This window comes from Oncorhynchus nerka, linkage group LG18 (assembly GCF_034236695.1).
Source record: "Oncorhynchus nerka isolate Pitt River linkage group LG18, Oner_Uvic_2.0, whole genome shotgun sequence".
NCBI lineage: Eukaryota > Metazoa > Chordata > Actinopteri > Salmoniformes > Salmonidae > Oncorhynchus > Oncorhynchus nerka.
In genome coordinates this window covers 49,808,185-49,829,580 of record NC_088413.1, presented here as the reverse complement: position 1 = coordinate 49,829,580, position 21,396 = coordinate 49,808,185, and the positions used below count along the sequence as shown (strand labels likewise).

Here is a 21,396-nt window from a genome sequence, read left to right as displayed (position 1 = left end):
AGTTAGTACCAGAATAACATAGAACAACACTGCGCATGACCAAGGGTGCTCCATCCTTAAAGGGGACATCAGTAATTAACAGAACATAACATTCCTTCTCTTATACAATCAGAGTTACTTTTACCAGACCACAACTGAAACATTTCCCAGAACTTGTTGTAGTTATTTTGCATCTTTTAATTTGAACTTGAACAGGTAGTTTTTGTTTGTTTGTTTATAAGTCTAGTCTGTCTGGTGGACGGTGCCTTCGTTCTGGGTAGCGCCTCGGATTGTCTGGAGGCTCCTGAACATCCTCAGTGTGTGCTTGTTCCATTATAGCTTCTGCTATAGCAGCACCTTCATCAACACGTTCCCTTCTTTCAGCCTGGGGTCTCTTTACTGCCCCACCGTCCTCTACAGTTCCCTGTGTGTCACTCTCAGGATCTCTCTGTGCCTGTTCTCTCTCGATTGTTGTGCTGTTTTCCGTGGAATGCATTTGGTTAATGTGACGCCGCCAGATTATGTCTGGGCTCACTTGAACCTGCTAAGTTCTGGGTCCCGTTTGTGTGTGTATGGCCCCTCTTGTCCATTTCCCTCCTCTTCTGTAGTCTCGCACCATCACTTCCTGTCCTGTTTGGAGATGGCGCTCCCGGCCACCGGAGAGCATCTTGGCTTGTTTGTTCAGCACTTCATTACGCCTGTTTGGCTTCATGATGTCCAGCTGTGTGCGGAGAGGCCTCCCGAACATCAGTGCGGCTGGGCTTTCATTTGTCGTGGCATGTGGGGTGTTTCGGTAGGAGGCCAGGAACTTGGCCAGTTTTGTTTGCAAAGTCCCCTTCGTCTCGTTTTGCTGCACGGAGTCCTTGCTTTATGGTTTGCACAAAGCGTTCTGCCAGCCCATTGGTGGCAGGGTGGTATGGAGCTGAGGTTGAGTGTTTGATTCCATTTACTGACATGAATCTTGTAAACTCGTCACTTACAAAAGCTTGCGCGTTGTCACTTACCAGCCGCAGTGGCAAACCGAAGCGTGCAAACGTTGTTCTGAGACACTCTATCGTCTGAGCTGAGGTGGAGGAGTCAGTGCAAAACACCTCTGGCCATTTGGAATGGGCATCCACTATAACCAGAAATATGTGCTTTTCAAAGGGACCAGCGTAGTCCACATGAATTCTCTGCCATGGCTCTGCGGGCCATTCCCATGGGTGGACTGGGACAGGAGCAGGCATGTGAAGGGTTTCCAAACATCCGCTACAGTTCTTCGCCATGTTTTCTATCTGTTGATCCAGACCTGGCCACCAGAAGTGGCTCCTTGCGAGCAGCTTCATTTTGACAATTCCAACATGACCTTCATGTAATTGCTGCAAAACTAGATGTTGGCATTTCTGGGGTATCATGACTCTCATTCCACACATCAAACATCCTTGGTACGTTGTAATTTCGTTTCTCAGCTGGAAATACGGAGTCAGCTCCTTTCTGCCAGTAGCTGGCCATCCTGACATGGTGTAGGTGTACACTTGTGACAAGGTCACATCTTTCCTTGTCTCCTGTTTGATAACTGTGCTTGTGACTGGTAGTGCCTCGAGCTGAGCGGTATGGAACATGTCCACTGCATCCACCCTCCTTTGTCTTTCTCTTGTACACGGCCGTCTGGATAATCCATCTGCATTTGTGTGGAGGGATGACGGCTTAAACTCAATGTCATACATATGACTGGCAAGGAACAGGGCATATCGCTGTAACCTGGCTGCTGTCATTGCCGGAATGCCTTTCTTTGGACTGAAAATGGAAAGCAACGGCTGGTGATCTGTAACCAGTGTGAAACACTTGCCATATAGGTATAGGTGGAATTTTTTGACGCCACACATTAGTGCCAGTGCTTCTTTGTCGATTTGTGAGTAGTTTTTCTCTGCATCATTCAATGTTCGTGACACGAATGCAACTGGCCTCTCTGACCCATCTTTCAGTGTGTGAAAGGACGGCACCTAAGCCATAAGGGGACGCATCACAAGCCAACTTCACTGGCATTTCAGGGTCGTAATGCATCAGGACCTGTTCAGATGTTATGAGCCGTTTTGCCTCCAAAAATGCATTTTCACACTGCTCTGTCCACCGCCATGTCCTATTCTTTTCCAGGAGCTGATTTAGAGGCTGGAGTACTGCTGAAAGGTTTGGGAGGAATCTTCTGTAGTAATTGATCAGTCCCGTGAAAGATCTCACTTCTGTGATATTTTGTGGTCGTGGTGCCTGTACCACTGCCTCAATTTTGTCCTGTGTTTTGTGCAATCCATTACAGTCAATCTCATGTCCACAGAAGACAATCTTGTCTTTGAAGAACTCACACTTCTTTAAGTTTGCCTGTAGACCATACTCTTTCAGTCTTTTCAGGACCTCTTCCAGGTTAGCCAGGTGCTCTTTGTCGGTGCGTCCTGTTATGATCATGTCATCCAGGATACACTGGGTTCCTGGGATTCCTTGCAAAATCTGGTCAATAGTTCATTGCCAAATGGCTGGGGCTGATGCAATGCCAAAAACCAGGCGGTTATACCTGTATAGACCTTTGTGTGTGTTTATTGTCAGGTACTGTTGGGAACTCTCTTCAACCGGTAGCTGCAGGTAAGCCTGTTTCAGATCGATTTTACTGAAGTGTTTCCCACCAGCTAGTGCAGCAAAGATGTCATCCAGACGTGGTAGGGGGTATTGGTCCACATGCAACATTGGATTCACAGTTACCTTGAAGTCCCCACACATTCTAACAGACCCGTCTTTCTTCACAATAGGAACTATGGGTGTGGCCCATTCGCTTCTGTCCACTTTCGTCAGGATCCCTGTATCCTGCAAGCGATCGATTTCCGCTTCCACCTTTGGTCTCAGGGAGTATGGAACAGATCTGGCTTTGCGGAATTTGGGGGTTGCATCATCTCTTAGTACAAGTTTTGCTGTGAAGCCTTTTACTGTTCTCATCTGATCACTGAAAACTGTGTTGTATTTCTTCCGCAAGTGTTCCAGTGTTTGGTCTGTACCATTCTCTTTGGACTGGAACGTGTGGAGCATTTTCAAATCACACCAGTTCAGCTTTATTTTTGAAAGCCATTCGCTGCCAAATAATGGGGGGCCAGTTCCAGGCACCACATACAGCTGTAACTGCTGTGTTTGCCCCCCATAATACACTCTGACCTGCAACGCCCCCATTGGGCTCAATCTCTCTCCTGAGTATCTTCAGCAACACATTTGTGTTCTTCAGCTTGATAGCCTTAAAGTGCTCATTGTAGACGGTAGTGGAAATTATAGACACTGCAGATCCTGTGTCCAGCTCCATTTTGAGGGGTTTGCCTTCGATATCTGGTGTCACCGATATTATGCTACTGCTGGGAGAAGTCACTGTGTTTAACTCCATTGTACCAATTAATCGTTCATCTGAATCACTGCCACTGTTCTCTGCTAGTGCATTCACAGACCCTTTAATTTTCTCAGTTTTCCTGTTGTGACTGAATTTTTGCTTTGCATGCTCTTTGAATGTGCCCCCTTCTACTGCATTTGTGACAAATTTCGTCTTTGAAACGGCAGTCCTCTGCTCTGTGACCATCTCTGTCACATCTCTGTTGCATTTTCGGCCACACGGGGGCGCTGTCGACTGCGTGAAAACTTGTACAGGGAAATTTGTGACAGGTCAGTACTTCTTTTACTTTGCAACTCAAATGCATCTTTAGTCGCGATTTCCATAGCCACAGCAATTTCAACTGCCTTTGCAAACGTGAGCTCTGATTCTGTGAGCAAACGTTTTTGAATGTGTTCATGTTTCAGTCCACAAACAAATCTATCCCTTAATGTGTCATTTAGGTTCTCTCCAAACTGGCAATGTTCAGACAGTTTCTTCAACACTGCTACATATGTGCTAACACCCTCCCCCTCAATCTGATCTCTCTTGTGGAAACGAAAACGTTCCGCGATGAGGAGTGGTTTAGGTGATAGGTGATTTTGCAATATCTCCACAATCTCTGTGAATGTTTTATTTGAGGGCTTCAGAGGGGCAGTCAGATCTCTTAGCAAACTGTATGTTTTTGGGCCAATTAAACTCAACAACGCTGGTACTCTTTTGTTATCAGCAATGTCGTTTGCAATGAAGTACTGTTCCAGTCGTTCAATGTAAGTTGCCCAGTTTTCTTGCGTGTCATCAAACACATCTATTTTCCCGATGCTAGCCATTCTCTTTACCTCCGGCTCCACGGGTCTTTGATCTGCCGCCTCGTTCTCGTCAGCTCTCCCCTCATCTTCACTGCTTGCTAGCTGTTGTGCTACAGGGTCAAAATCTTCCTCTCTTCCTACGAACTCCATCTGTATTCGTGATGCACACTGCAGGTAATCATCCTCGTCGCCATTGTAGTGTCTTAACACTTAGTACTTATTTATGTAATAAGAAAGACTCGGAATACAAGCAATTGAACAGGAGCTTCACATTTACTCAAACGAGTTAGTACCAGAATAACATAGAACAACACTGCGCATGACCAAGGGTGCTCCATCCTTAAAGGGGACATCAGTAATTAACAGAACATAACATTGGGTCAAATGTTTCGGGTAGCCTTCCACAACCTTCCCACAATAAGTTGGGTGAATTTTGGCCCATTCCTACTAACAGAGCTGGTGTAACTGTGTCAGGTTTGTAGGCCTCCTTGCTCGAACACGCTTTTTCAGTTCTGCCCACAAATTTTCTATGGGATTGAGGTCAGGGCTTTGTGATGGCCACTCCAATACCTTGACTTTGTTGTGCTTAAGCCATTTTGCCACAACTTTGGAGGTATGCTTGGGGTCATTGTCAATTTGGAAGACCCATTTGCGACCAAGCTTCAACTTCCTGACTGATGTCTTGAGATGTTGCTTCAATATATTCACATAATTTCCTTACCTCATGATGCCATCTATTTTGTGAAGTGCACCAGTCCCTCTTGCAGCAAAGCACCCCACAACATGATGCTGCCATCCCTGTGCTTCATGGTTGGGATGGTGTTCTTTGGCTTGCAAATCCTCCTCCTTATTCCTCCAAACATAACGATGGCCATTATGGCCAAACAGTTCTATTTTTGTTTCATCAGACCAGAGGACATTTCTCCAAAAAGCACGATCTTTGTCCCCATGTGCAGTTGCAAACCGTAGTCTTGCTTTTTAATGGTGGTTTTGGAGCAGTGGAGTCTTCCTTGCTGAGCGGCCTTTCAGGTTATGTCAATATAGGACTCATTTTACTGTGAATATAGATACTTTTGTACCGGTTTCCTCCAGCATCTTCACAAGGTCCTTTGCTGTTGTTCTGGGATTGATTTGCACTTTTCACACCAAAATACGTTCATCTCTAGAAGACAGAACGCATCTCCTTCCTGAGCGGTATGACGGCTGCATGGTTCCATGGGGTTTATACTTGCGTACTATTGTTTGTACAGATGAACGTGGTACCTTCAGGTGTTTGGAAATTGCTCTCAAGGATGAACCAGACTTGTGGAGATCTAAAAGAAATCTGAGGTCTTGGCTGATTTTGGGGGATTTTCCCATGATGTCAAGGAAGAAGGCACTGAGTTTAAAAGTAGTCCTTGAAATACATCCACAGGTACACCTCCAATTGACTCAAATTATGTCAATTAGCCTATCAGAAGCTTCTAAAGCCATGACATCATATTCTGGAATTTTCCAAGCTGTTTAAAGGCACAGTCAACTTAGAGTTTTAATGACTCAAACCTAAGTGTATGTAAACATCCGACTGCTAAGACAACTGCTGGGACTACCCAGGCAGAGCTCCTGATGACATGTGTACTATGGTGCATTAAGTTGGTTGGAACCTCTCCAGCATGCTGACAGTAAACAATGATTAATATTAAGATTGACGTCAAGTGTCCCTGTGTCAGAATTTCCACGACACTGCTTACAAGCAAAAACTAAAGCAGGAAATACCAGTGGAAAATAAGTATTTGGTCACCTACAAACAAGCAAGATTTCTGGCTCTCACAGACCTGTAACTTCTTCTTTAAGAGGCTCCTCTGTCCTCCACTCGTTACCTGTATTAATGGTACCTGTTTGAACTTGTTATCAGTATAAAAGACACCTGTCCACAACCTCAAACAGTCACACTCCAAACTCCACTATGGCCAAGACAAAAGAGCTGTCAACAGTTTGTGAAAACCTTGTGAAGACTTACAGAAAACGTTTGACCTCTGTCATTGCCAACAAAGGGTAGATAACAAAGTATTGAGATAAACTTTTGTTATTGACCAAATACTTATTTTCCACCATAATTTGTAAATAAATTCATTAAAAATCCTACAATGATTTTCTGGATATTTTTTCTTCTCATTTTGTCTGTCATAGTTAAAGTGTACCTATGATGAAAATTACAGGCCTCTCTTATCTTTTTAAGTGGGAGAACTTGCACAATTGGTGGCTGACTAAATACTTTTTTGCCCCACTGTATGTGATTAAGCAGTTCAATGACCACAGCTCAGCGTTCAACACCATAGTGCCCACAAAGCTCATCGCTAAGCTAGGGACCTTGGGACTAAACACCTCCCTCTGCAACTGGATCCTGGACTTCCTCACAGGCCACCCCCAGGTGGTAAGGGTAGGCAACAACACATCTACCACGCTGATCCTCAACAATGGGGCCCCTCAGGGGTGCGTGCTTAGTCCCCTCCTGTACTCCCTGTTCACCCATGACTGCGTGGCTAATCACGACTCCAACACCATCATTAAGTTTGCTGACGACAACAGCATGATCACCGACAATGATGAGCCAACCTATAGGGAGGAGGTCAGAAACCTAGAAATGTTGTGCCAGGACAACAACCTCTCCCTCAATGTGAGCAAGACAAAGGAGCTGATAGTGAACTGTAGGAAAAGAAGGGCCGGACAGGCCTCCATTAACATCGACGGGGCTGTAGTGGAGCGGGTCGAGAGTTTCAAGTTCCTTGGTGTCCACATCACCAACAAACTATCATGGTCCAAATACAGCAAGACAGTCATGAAGAGGAAACAACAACACCTTTTCCCCCTCAGGATACTGAAAAGATTTGGCATTGGTCCCCAGATCCTCAAAGTTATACAGCTGCACTATCGAGAGCATCACCGCCTGGTATGGCAACTACTCGACATCTGACCGTAAGACGCTACAGAGGGTACTGCGTACGACCCAGTACATCACTGTGGCCAAGCTTCCTTCCATCCAGGACCTATATATTAGGCGGTGTCAGAGGAAGGCCCAAAAAATGTTCAAAGGCTCCAGTCACAGTCTGTTCTCTCTGCTACCACAAGGCAAGCAGATTTAGGTTCAAAAGGCTCCTTAACAGCTTTGACCCCAAAGACTTCTGAACAATTAATCAAATGGCCACCCAGACTATTTACATTGACCCCCCCCCCCCTTTATTTTTACACTGCTGATATGCACTGCTTATTATCTATGCATTGTCCCTTTACCCCTACCTACATGTACACATTTCCTTGACTTAAACTGTACCCCCGCAGATTGACTCGGTACCGGTACCCCCTGTATATAGCCTCGTTACTGTAAGTTCACGGTAAGGTCTACACCGGTTGTATTTGGCGCATGTGACAAATAAAATGTGATTTGATTTAAAAACAGGATTCAAGATGGGATGGCAGGGATGCTGAGACCTATACCCTGCTGAAGGCAGGGCATTCTGACGTTTCTCTTCTTTCATTTGACTTCTGACAGGCCAGCCTCTCGGTGGGGGAGTGCTATTGTTTGCTTTTAACAGGCTTTCAGGCCTGCCGGTAGTGCCTGTAAGACATCCATTATGGCCCGTGAGCCCTCTCTCTCTCCAATCATTCGCCCATTGTCAGTTCACAGCTGACAAGCTGCTTTTTTCTCTCTGTCTACTATCTCTCAGAAAAATCAATGCGATCTGATTTTGTGCCACCCTTGTCAGAGTGCTGTCAGAGCGCTATCTGAGTAATTAGAGTGGGATTTTTCTGAAATGCCATCGGCCGACGGACATGAACTCTTCCATTTTGTATGTGCATAGGTGATGCTCAATATCCACACAAGGCCATAACAAGGGAATTGAATGAAAGAAGAAATAAACAAGTGGAATAAACCAGTCGAGTGCAGGTTATCTAAAGGCCATCAGAGGGTTTGTAGTGGTTAGTAGCTCACAGAACCTGCCAGCCAGGCAGCCAGGCCTCCTGAGGATGCCAGAGCCAGAGACATGGATCTGGATGGACAGGAGGGGACAGCATACAGGGTGCAAAGCCGATCCCGGCTGTGATGAATTTCTCACTAGGCGAACATATCCCCTGAGTCAGCAATCAGTCTGGGCACTGTGAGTGGTCAAGGTAAGGAAGGCAGGCAGAGGAGATAGAGTCATCTTAAGCACCTGCACACAAAGTTCAAGAGAGCTCCAGCTTGAGAGCACTCCAGAACTTAGAGCGGGTCATTTTAGTGCCAAGAAGTATGAAAGGATATTTCGATAGAAAATAGAAAAAAACTCTAAAACATTGAGAATTTATACCCAGGGGACCCCCAAACCTCTGTGTCAGCACTCCTACCTCCCATTGAAAGCTGTTCAATAAATCTCAGCCCTGTTGCCTCTCAGCCCTGAAAAACGGCCTCCAAACAAACTTGTTAAGCAGGAATTTGAGTTGTGTTTTTGTGGTATATATCACAGCTATCTGGGTACCTCTCCAGAGGGGGTGGATGCTGGAGAGATTGAGAAGGTACTTAAATGTGTATTATTGCCATGTCAAGTGGGGGAAAGCGGCCAGGATCATCGTGTTACTGGTCAGAGCTGTCGAATGAGAGCCCTTATCCACATAAGCTCTGCCTCTGCAGCCAAGCAAGAGACATTGTGATATATTACCCCAGCTGCCCGCCTGGAGTTCATTGGCTGAAGCCATCAAGCTGCTCTCCACACACTCACACACCACTTCCAGCACCTATATCAGTACAGTTTAGAGATGGTTCTTGAATGCCTTCAGCAGGGGGGCTGCCCCTTTACTGCCTCAATATCACAGGTAAGTGATAAACCTCAAAGTTCGCAAACATGGTCATACACACACACACACACACACACATATATAAACACATGCAGTCCCTAAGTGACTCCCTAGCAAGGAAACTGTAGTTTATCTGTGCTGCAGTTTATCCCCCATCATGTATTATTCAAGGCCCACTCCTGGTAAAAGGCTCAATAATGTATCAGATAAATAGGATATCTGATGTTAAGCATGTGGCCCATATCCAGTGACTAGGCTTAAGTAGGATTACTTCATGAGCAGAGCACCTCAATGGCTAAGAGCAGTGGAAGGAAGGCCACACAGTAATCTGGGCCTGCAATCACAAAGAAGAGAAGAAAGGCCTCCATTATCAGAGAGGAGAGGCAGGAGTCAGGACGCATTTATTAATTCTCTATACTGCCGTGTAAGGAAGTGGAAATCAATCAATAAGAAGAGAGGGGGAAAGAGATTGAAGGGACCAACTCTGATCTGGTTGGTTGTAACATCTTATAACATTATAGTGTGGTTTTGATCCACCTATCAACCCACTAAACTACAACCATGAGAACCATACATCACTGTAGTTTGGTTGCTGCCTCTTCATCTCATCTTTCTTGATTTAAAACATGAATCACTCTAACATTATATTACCCAGCTGGGGCGGCAGGGTAGCCTAGTGGTTAGTGTGTTGTGTAGGACTAGTAACTAAAAGGTTGCAAGTTCAAATCCCCGAGCTGATAAGGTACAAATCTGTCTTGCTGCCCCTGAACAGGCAGTTAACCCACTGTTCCTAGGCTGTCATTGGAAATAAGAATGTGTTCTTAAATGACTTGCCTAGTTAAATAAAGGTTAAAAAATAAAATAAAAACACAGCCATGAGATTAAATAGCAATATTTTAATATCCTGAAAATCGAGTATCTTGTCTATATTGTTCATCAAGTGGTGGCATCCCACACTGCCTGTTGTGTTTATTTCCAGGTGATTGGATCAAGCTATCAAGCATGTGAATCCTCCACACCTCCACACCCTTCAACAATACTAGTTTTTAGAACCGTTAAGGGTGAGATACCAATAGACATATGTTACAGCAACAAACAACAGATGCATGCTCCAGGACCAACAAAACAATAGTTCACTTTTTTGATAGAAGACAAAATTGTTGGAGAAGTGATGTTTGTAATTTTGGTTTCCTATTGGTAGGTTAGTTCATGGGTAAGTCTACCTGAAACCCAGAAAATAATGATTGTGGCCATTTATAAGCCTAAAGGGATGGTTTCTTCCCCAAAAAAGCATAATGATTATAATTGTTCCATTGATATTTATCTGTGCTGCAAAAAGCTTTTCCTGTGTTGTAGAGGATCACACAAAAGTAAAAAGGAGAATATTACATTACATTAAAGAGATGATCTACTGGTTTAATATTTTCCTTCCTAAACGCACCTTTTCCTTCACATGTATGGTGTTATGAGAATCGAAATCCTTGTGGCCATGCTCATTAGCCCATTCTTAATGTTTTCATAATCAATGTTTCCAGCTCAGCCTTTTCTCCGCACTGCTTCAATTGATCTCATTAATTGGTAGCTCTGTGACAAGGATGAATACTTAAAGGTTTCAGTCGCTCAAGAGAGAGAGAGCGAGAGACTTGGATGTCCTAATATGATTGCAGACTGCAGTGGTGGTGTGGTGTAATTGCTAGTTTAGAGATTATTTTATTGTGTATGACAGCAGATGGGGAACAGTAGAGATGACAGCTTGGGCTCCAGGCACGCCACACTGACTGTGGCTCCGCTGTGCTGTCTGACTGGCTGCCTCTGCCTGCCTCACAGATGCTCCTTTTTAATATTTTATTCAGACCTACATGGGTTCAAATGATTTAGCTGCTGATTGAGTTTGCCTGCTGCAAAAGAACTCACAGAAAAGTCCCGCAAGGTCAAACCTCGTCCACCTGGCACTCCAGGTAGGAGAAAGCCAAACGCTTAGTGTCTGAAAGATTTCAGATAGTATTTGAACCCAGGTCTGCTTCTATTCAGATCAATCACACAGACACCCATAAAATGTCAGCTGCAATGCACACTGGGAATGAATAACTAGAGGGGTCGATGCAAGGCTGGCATTATGGGCAGGCCCTAGGGGGCCTGTACCTTCTTGCCCATCCCCCCCAAAATATTGAAATATTGATAATTTTTTGGGACGGAGATGCACGCCAACAGAAAGATGCATCAATCTCAGCTAAAGCATCCGAGCGAGGGAAACAGCGCCCCTCTGTCTCCGTACATGTGGACCATGTATCTGACACTGTCTGGACAAAAGGAGTACGGCATGTCATACTTTTTCTGTCCAGACAGTATCAGATACATGGGATAAATATAGTAAGACAGAGGGGCGCTAGTTTCAGCAGAGAGGAAGAGGCGAAGCGAGAGGGCTCACTCTCGCCAAAAAATCTGTCCTGAATAAACCCAATGCTTTTCTATGGGCATAATATGCAGACCTAAGCTTGTTGCCTGCATTCCCAGCTTTGGGACAACGACTTGCATTGTTAGGGCATTGTTTGCCAAAGGGCATTGTTTGCCAAAAATAAGTATGCCTGTCTATATTAAGTCAATAGAAATACTTTACCAGAGCCTGACTGGGCACAGAGGATCATTAGCTTATTTGAAAAAAGAACTAGCTGTGGATTGTTTCAAATCACAATAGGCCTATGCCTATTTGCGAAGCCATCAATTTGGGCAGAGTGTGTGGCAATATTTCTTGCTGATTATTGAGTTGCAGCTCTCAGTGAAAAGCAAATGTGTGAAGATAATGTGTCTTGAGTATAATTTAAAATGTTGAGACAAGAAGAAGGGGAGAAGTGTCTGGCGAAGATGTGGGTATCTCTCTCCAGAATGTGCTGCACTCAGCTCTCCAGAATGTGCTGCACTCAGCTCTCCAGAATGTGCTGCACTCAGCTCTCCAGAACGTGCTGCACTCAGCTCTCCAGAACGTGCTGCACTCAGCTCTCCAGAATGTGCTGCACTCAGCTCTCCAGAATTTGCTACACTCAGCTCTCCAGAATGTGCTGCACTCAGCTCTCCAGAATGTGCTGCAATGTCTCCCACCAATTTTTGCACCTTCATTGTTTCATTGTGTAAATTGTCCGCCTTTGATTGTTTATTTTGATCAATTCACCACTACATATGTAACCAGTAGGCCTAGAAGATGTACTGTTAACCCCTTTCATTTGGTCACATTACATGAATTTCTGTTAATGCATGTATTGTATACATGTATATGCATGTACGTTCTCATTCTCGGAGTGGAAACGTTGTTTGCAGAGTTCACAACCTGCTACACTTGTGAGAAACAAGTTTTGGTTTATTTCATAAGCATCAATTTGGAGTTTTGTCCATTTTTACATTATTTTTTGTTTGGAGTGCTCCATGTGAACAATGAGCATGTGTGTGATTTCTCTGTCCTGATTGTCAGCTTTAGGCCTATGTATTTTACTTAGTTGACGATGGAAGTTAGACCTACTGCTGCATTGGCCTATAGGCTATATCTGAGATCTTTAGCCCACAATGGATCACTGTGTATCAATGTGTCCATATGGCAAAGGATGGTGCTTTTGCATTAGTTGAATTTGAACTTTTAGGCTTTTATCAATCGAATTTGTATTGTTATGATTAGCCATTTGACAATAATTTTGAGAAACATAAACGTTTTTATTCTAATGAAACTGCTCCACGAAAACGCGCAAATTAACATAATTTCTGGCACACAGACAGGTAGAAATTGTAGGATAAATTGTAAGCTTCCCCGGACATGAAACTCATGAGTTGCCTATGGTCTTCGTGCAAGGGCATGTGAAAAAATGGGCCCGCCTATAGAAATCAAATGCCCTTCCAACTGATTCGTTCTGGCGTTGGCCCGGGCTTATTGGTGCAATACGTGCACATCCAGAGTAGAGTACATCGAACTGTGCTGTTAGACATATAGACAGAAAGTAAAGGTGCCAAATGTTGTGGAATACAGAATGTATTATGTTTTGTGAGTTTATTTAAAAAAAAATTGAGTTATATTATCTTTGATTCCTCTCCAGATGCCTAATTTATAAACCGTGAGTATTTACAAAATATACCGCCAAAATGTGCATGCGCCAGTTTCCACACAAAAGTTGGCATTTATAAAAATGGAACTTCACGTGAGATGTGCTCACCTCCCCGCAAACTTTAGACCATGAGTACGCACATCTGCTAGTGGTTGAAAGATTGTATTGCGAGATGGCAAGTAGAGGTATTTTGGGCAAATGGGAGATATGTGACGGAGTTGATGGACACCCTATGTTCATTATAACGGACAGAAAGTTCCACATAATTGAATATAATCACGTGTTATCATAAACCGCTGCACTTGAACCAATGTTTAAGAAGTTAACATTCAGTGATGCCAGAGTGAATGATGAGGCTCTTCAAAGAATAACCTCTTCAGCAGGGAGGGACAGCCCCAGCAGTCAGCTGGCTCAGGCACCAGGGCAAAAGGAAGAAGAGGGAGCAGATGGGGCAGAAGCACCAGCAGTACCAGGTCCGATCCTATTTGGAGAACCCCCTCCTCTGCAGATCCTCTGAGCTGTAGGAAGACCAAGGCCTTTGTCTACTGTCGTGGAAATTTCCTCTATTTACCAAATCATGAGAGCAAACCACAACACAAGTCAGAGTTAGTTATCAAAGTCCATCTTTAATTATATGAGCTCTATCACAACTCTGTGACTCTCAGATCAATTCAGTGTCTATCAATGAATTCTCTGAGAGCCCCCTTACACATTGCAGCTGAGATCCTTTAATAGCAAAAAAAACACATAGTCAGACAGCATAGACATAATAAATTGTTCAGCTTTGTCTCCTTACTCAAACCCAGAACCATAAACCAACCCTCCATATCAACAGGCATATATCAAATCCATCCTATCTTGACAAGATCACAGAGACACACTGACTAGCACACAGACATTGTGGAGCCAAGAGATACACGCTTGACCTCTCCCCTCTCTCCAGCCCAAACAACTTAGTCTTGACATAGAACAGATACTGCAACCCTGCCACAGTATTATACAAAAATAACATTCTGATGAGAAGTCATTTACAAACATATGATGAATATAAAACATCTTACCTATGTTACCACCTAATTCTGATTATTCCCCAACACTACCCATGGCTTACTAAAGTCATTGAAGGGAGACTGCATAGCGGCCACATCGTTCCCACATCCGTTCCTGAAAATGGGACAAATAATTACTGAGAGAAGAAACTGCATCAGCCCCTCGAAAGTGAGGCAGTTTGCATTTCTGAATGCAAATCTCTCATAAAAGCTAAACATGGTCAGCATTGCTGTGTGCTGCTGGTTATAACATGGCAATAAAGAAGAGAGAGGGACCGGTTTAATATTTTAAGTGGGGTGCTGCAGATTTATATGCACTTTGTTTATATACATTAAAAAGCTATACTTTAAATGCAAATGTTTAATAGCATTATTTTTCATAGCAAACCAATGCATTTGCAAATACATTGTGGTTAAAGTAGAGTATGATTTCATTTAATAATTTAATTAGAATTCATTTAACACCAATCATAGTCAAACTATCGCAAACTATTTGACTTGAAAAAATACAAAACATGTATTTTTTTAGAGCCGTTTGGGAGCCAAAAGAGCCGGCTCTTTGGTGAGCTGAGCCGAACGAGCCGGCTCACTGAAAAGAGCCGAATGCCCATCACTAATGCGCATCTCTCGTTTAATTGGACCTAGTAGCCTAGTAAATAGATAGCCGATATGTATGTATCATTTTTAAGGTTTGTATTGTCATGTGAACAACTATGCTACAGTGAAATGTATTTATTGCTTGCTCTTTCCCAACAATGCAGTAATGAATATCAGTAGTACTGTACAATATATATATTTTTTAAACAGTAGCCTGCCCTACGTTTCAGAACTCGCGGGAAGGCCATCATGGTGAAAAATTCATAAAACATTGTTGAATTCAAACGTTCTGCTGACAGGTCCATGACAATTTGCCATTTCTTTCTCGTTCCAAAACTGCCACAGTCCTTTTCCAGATACAGTATAAATTACTGCTAAAGATTAAAATATTCTGCCAACACAGTAAATAGACCATTAAAATATTCGACAGTATGGGTAGGCTACATTATTGCTGTTCGATAAGAGCGCGACATCATTGGCTATTTAATCTTAGAGCCTATACCAAGGCAGGACATATAAACCCGATGATCTATTGATAAACTGAATATTGAACAACAACTCCTATTATGCCGTGGCATAATGCCAATAGTTCCAAATTATACAGCAAATTAAAGGGCGTTACTGTCACCATAAAAGGGGAAAGGATGCGTTTTACAGGTGGAGTTTTAATGCTCGTTCACACGCGCACAGTTTTATGACAGGTCTGATTTACAACGGGAAACATGCGTTTGTATTTTTCAGAAATGGCGCACGCAGAAAGTTTGTGTGAAATGTACGCAGCGGTTATAAATGAGTCCACAGTAGATCATAATATGACTTGGGCCTTGATGTCAGCACAGTAAAGGCTTATAATTCCCTCAGATGTGAATTACAAGGCTGTAGAAATGTTCTATCACAAAGTAATACAGTTTACAATACCAACTTCAATCCTTTACTCAAAGTCAGTTGCATAACAGTAGCAGCATGACCATTTTGAAAGCTACAATGTGGGAGTTGTCAACACCAGCAAGAGAGACTCTCAACCTTACAATACTGACACATTGTACACAGTGGTGTATGTAAAAATATAAATATATTGTTTTTAGAAACATACAAGAATGTACCTTTCTTCTCTCAGTGTTTCATAATTGTTCTTCAAATTGCAAGAGGCAGAATGTATCTCACAGGAGAAAGCATCCAGGCAAGCGAAACAGCACCCCTCTGTCTCTACCCATAAGCCATCTGTATGATGCTGTGAGTATGCCATTGTTGCCCCTCATAGCACTGAAGGCAAGGGAAGCCAGCAAGCATTTGGCCTCCCTTGATGAAAAAAAGTATAACAAATTAGCCAATCTGCATTGAGCTAAACTGAGCAAGCTCAGTGTGAATGGCCCTGGAGCACCAAAAAGAAGTGTTAAGGGAAGCCAGCTTGGATTTTTGGCATCACTCCTATCAAATCCCATTGAGAGCATACAAGTCATTGACAGAAAAACTTGGAATTGTTGCATCTCGTTGTCCTACAGTGGCTAGCAAGCTAGTGAGCTAAAATGTCCCTTTCCTAAATTAGCCATGAATGGAGATAGGGATTTGGACTTGTGGTTTTCCTTAATTCTCTGTATTTGCCAATGATTATAATGGCAATTATGATCCAACGATTAATTCATACATTGTTGTGCACCTGGCCTAAGAGGATGGAAGTTCAATATGTAGCTAGATGTAGAAGGCCAATGTTAACTAGTTAACGTTGCCCATGAATGGAAGTTAGGCTAGCGGGCAAGAATTCTAGCCAGGTAGCCTAAGACAACAAAACATTTAAGTGGGAACTGTATGACATAGCGGTAGACCATATGGCTTCCCCAGTGATTTTACAGACGCACCGCTGCTGATTGTACATCCTCACAGGTCCTTTCCTGGCTCATTCTGTCCAATATTCTACTCAAAAATGTTTATTTTACACGTCATCTTCATAAGTGATATTCAAGGAGACATTGAACAACTTCATGTTGAAATGACATAGCTAACTACAGTACAGGCAACACTGGAGCTGTTTGACATTGAGTAGATAGTGAATAAGGATCTTATACTTAACCCCTGGCCTGTTGTACTTGACCTTGATTTAGAGATCAATTATGCACATGAGTTGTAACAGAACACCTGAGTGATCCTAGGAACTGCCTGCCATGTGCTTAAACATCCTTCCACCTGTTTCATTACAATGATCAAGCCCCATAACACACGCACACGCACACAAAACAGAATACCTAAATCAGGGGTTGGCAACAGGTGGCCCGGCCCGCGGGTCAAAATCGGCCCTCAAACAAAACATTTTTGCCCCTCAAAAGCTTTTTAGGCCCAAATACTAACATTTTGTTGGGGTGGGTGGAGATTTTAGTTTTGGGTCAAAAAATGACAGGAATTCAGCTGAACATGACTTCATTTAGGAAATCTGTTAGTCAAATATTCCCATGAAAATGATTACATTAAAAAAAGAGACGTGGTCCTGTCATTGTAATGAAGGTATGAAATGATCTATTTTGGGGCTTAGTTGTGGTCAATTTGCAGTGTACAAATGATTACAATTATGCTTCGGGCCCCCAACCATGTGCTTTGACATAAATGGGCCCGTGGCTAAATCTAGTTGCCTGCCCTTAACCTACAGCCATGCTATGTTTGACAGCAGATACACCCAGCCCTCAAGACCTAAGTGGCGGCTTGTATCCCAGTTCCTGTAAACAAAGGAGGAAAATACTGCCCGTCTTTTCATCACAGTGAGGAGTCAGAGGAACACAGGGGCCAGTGACAGAAGTAGCTTCTCTTCTAAACGACTACTGTAATTTCAGGCGATCAGGCCGGGAGTCAGTGTGCACAGGGGAAGAACATACACACAGACAAACACATCAACACACACCTGCACACACACACACACACAGCGAGCATGATTGTATAGTTCTTCTGTATAAAATCATAGGTTTTGGTTTGAGACATCATCCTGACATCTATTTCACAGGTACATCTCTCAGGTCTCCATCTCACCCTCGCCACTTTTTTATAAGAGCTATGATTTGGGGTCTCGGTCTGTTTTAGCGAGCTGTGCTTAGCCTACAGTGATCCCTGAGAAAATATGTCTGCGAGAATGTCTTTGCCCTCAGAGAGAACTGTGAAGTATAAGAGTCCGGGAGATAACTCCTCCACAACCTCAACTAGAAGATAACCATCCCTCTCGGTCTCGCTCTACTATGCTGGTTTATGGTGCTTAGCCAAGGTCCCTTGTGGGGAGTCTCTATGGCTGCTGGCCTATTTTATCACTACTTTAAAAGGCTAATTACCCTCTGTAGATAAATAAATAGTCATCTGAAGGTCAGTGCCAGTGGTATACATTCAATTTGGTAGCATGAGTAATATTCCACAGAACTATTATGCCGTTGCGTTGTACTGTATGTGTGGTATAACATTTGCTCTGTAAGAAAACTGAAAGCACAATAGCAATAATGTGCATCTTGTATGAGGTTTTCAGGGGTTGCAGGAAGTCAAAAGGGGGTGATCTTAGCTGATGTGAATTAAATACAATAGCTAGTGAACGCATGTTGGCATCATACAGTGACTTCACCTGCCCTGAGACCTAAAGTATTGTCAGCCGACCACACCCTACCATAGCTGTTCGTTTTGGTAGGCCGGTGATTCGCCCAGGTTTGCACTGCAGTTTGCTGACACTCCTTTCCAAGGTTATAGACTCATAACTTAAGATTGCTGTTAGGACAGGGGACATTGAGGAAGCTGCTCTCCACTGTCATTGGCTAATATAGGCCATTGCTGATGGGGGTGGGGTGGGGGGGGGGGATCAATGCCAAAAAATGTAATGCAGCTCAAATCCATCTCATTTCCTCTCAAACATTGTGGATCAGAGCCATCGGTCCTAGTGATACAGACAGATCCACAGTGCCCCCTTCTTGTAAAAAGATGTATGGAATTATAATAGGAGCATTGCTGCTGCTGCTAGACATAGATATCTGGACGGTCTATTATCATGTAAGCTACAACAAAACACCATCTAGGTGAAAGCACAGGTGAAAGGACAAGATAGGGTTCAATGACATGAGAACGGGCTAGGGTTGGTCAAGGGCATGCCAACATATTGCCAGCACATGGACACTTTGAGGTCAGTGGGCACAATGGAAAAACGCACAGGCTTGTGTAAATATTGGACTATAAAATCTTTATTCTATTCTACTGAGACATTTACTTTATGTTCATGTTCTTATATATTTTATTTTATTTCTTATTGTTGTTGCATTGTTGAGAAGGATCCTGCAAGCAAGCATTTTGTTGGACGATGTATACCTTGAGTGTCCTGTACATACGACTAATAAAACTTTCAACTTTAAAGCCACTCTTGAGAACTACTGACATATAGAACCTGTCTTGATGCATGCATGTCCATGACATGTACATTGCCATAGATGACAGGTGATCATTTCTATAATTTCCACTGCAGTGGGTATCACTTCTGGTGGAAACTGGACAGTCTTGTTCTGGGCATTGGTCTATGTCTGGTCCTACACTGCCATCTAGTGTACAGAGCCTTCAAAAAGTATTCAGACCCATATACTCTTTCTACATTTTGTTACATTACAACCTTATTCTAAAATGGATTAAATGAAAAAGAATCTACACACAATACCCCATAATGACAAACTGAAAACAGGTTTTTAGAAATTTTAGCAAATTTATTTTAAAAAACAAAAACGAAATACCTTATTTTACATAGTATTCAGTCTCTTTGCTATGACACTTGAAATTGAGCTCAGGTGCATTATGTTTTCATGGATCATCCTTGAGATGTTTCAACAACTTGATTGGAGTCCACCTGTGGTAAATGCAATTGATTGGACATGATTTGGAAAGGCACATACCTGTCTATAAGGTCCCACAGTTGATAGTGCAAGTCAGAGCAAAAACCAAAGCCATGAGGTTGAAGGAATTGTCTATAGAGCTCCGAGACAGGATTGTGTCGAGGCACAGATCTGGGGAAGGGTATCACAACATTTCTGCAGCATTAAAGGTCCCCAAGAACACAGTGGCCTCCATCATTCCATCATTCTAAAATGGAAGAATCTTGGAACCACCAAGATATAGTAGAGTAGACAGATGGAAGCCACTCCTCAGTAAAACACATGACAGCCCGCTTGGAGTTTGCCAAAAGGCACCTAAAGACTCTCAAACCATGAGAAACAAAATCCTCTGGTCTGATGAAACCAATATTGAATTCTTGGCCTGTATGCCAAGCATTTTGTCTGGAGGAAACCTGGCACTATCTCTACAGTGAAGCACGGTGGTGACTGGGAGACTAGTCAGGATTGAGACAAAGATGAACAGAGCAAAGTACAGAGAGATCCTTGATGGACATCTGCTCCGGAGCGCTCAGGACCTCAGACTGGGGCGAAGGTTCACCTTCCAACAGGACAACGACCCTAAGCACACAGCCAAGGCAACGCAGGAGTGGCTTCGGGACAAATCTCTGAATGTCCTTGAGTGGCCAAGCCAGAGCCTGGACTTGAACCCGATCGAACATCTATGGAGAAACCTGAAAATAGCTGTGCAGCAACGCTCCCCATCCAACCTCACAGAGCTTGACAGGATCTGCAGAGAAGAATAGGAGAAACTCTCCAAATACACGTGTGCCAAGCTTGTAGCGGAATACCAAAGAAGACTCGGGGCTGTAATCACTGCCAAAGGTAATTCAACGAAGTACTGAGTGATGGTCTGAATACTTATGTAAATGTGATATTTCAGTTTCATTTTTAATAAATTAGCAAACATTTCTAAAACCAGTTTTTCATTTGTCATTATGGGGTATTGTGTTTAGATTGCTGAGGGAAAATACTATTGAATACATTTTAGAATAAGGCTGTAACATAACAAAATGTGGGAAAAGTCTTAGGAGTCTGAATACTTTCTGATTGTTCTGTATATCATCAACAATTCTAAAGGAATTTTATGTAAATGATGGTGGATAACGTTATTCTGGATTGTAAAAAAATAAAAATAAATATGAACATACCATATACAGTATAATGCCTACAATAGTTTTAAAATGTTAGAGTGATATCCATGTTATTTCACTGGCATACCAGCTTTAAAACAGCAACATTTTCCCTCAGCCTCATGGCAAAATGTGTAGAATAGCATGAGATTAGCTATAAAACAACATTTTTCTCAATGCCCCATGTTTCTGTTTTATATGTAGAAAATTACAGGGAATGTGCTTTAAAACAGCGACATTGTTTCTCAGCTGCATGGCAAAATGTGTAGAACAGTATGGGATTAGCTATAAGAAGTTTTTTTTTTTCTCTTTGCCCCATTTAATGTACTCTGCGCCATCGTCTTGGAACGCCTTACAAAATACTTTTAAACTGGAAGAACTTGTCCCGATTGGTATTTTTAAATCACTGATGAAGGATCTTGAGACTGATTCCCTGACCTGTCAATGTTTTTAATTAGCTGTTTTTGATTTTGTTATACTCTTGTGAATTCTGTAGTTTTTCATGTTGTTTGTCTGTCATTTCTGTAATGACTTGGTGCTGCCGATCTTGGCCAGGACACTCTTTAAAAAGAGATTTCAAATCTCAATGAGCCCTTCCTGGTTGAACAAAAGGTTATATATATATATATATATATATATTGCAAATTGTGTAAAATTGCAGGAAGTTAGCCATTTT

General features: G+C 42.8%; 1 pseudogene; it reads right to left on the bottom strand.

The window, feature by feature from the left end:
* Positions 1–562: 562 nt before the first annotated feature.
* LOC135561628 (uncharacterized protein K02A2.6-like) lies at positions 563–4,311 on the bottom strand (annotated as a pseudogene).
* Between the last annotated feature and the right edge of the window lie 17,085 nt (positions 4,312–21,396).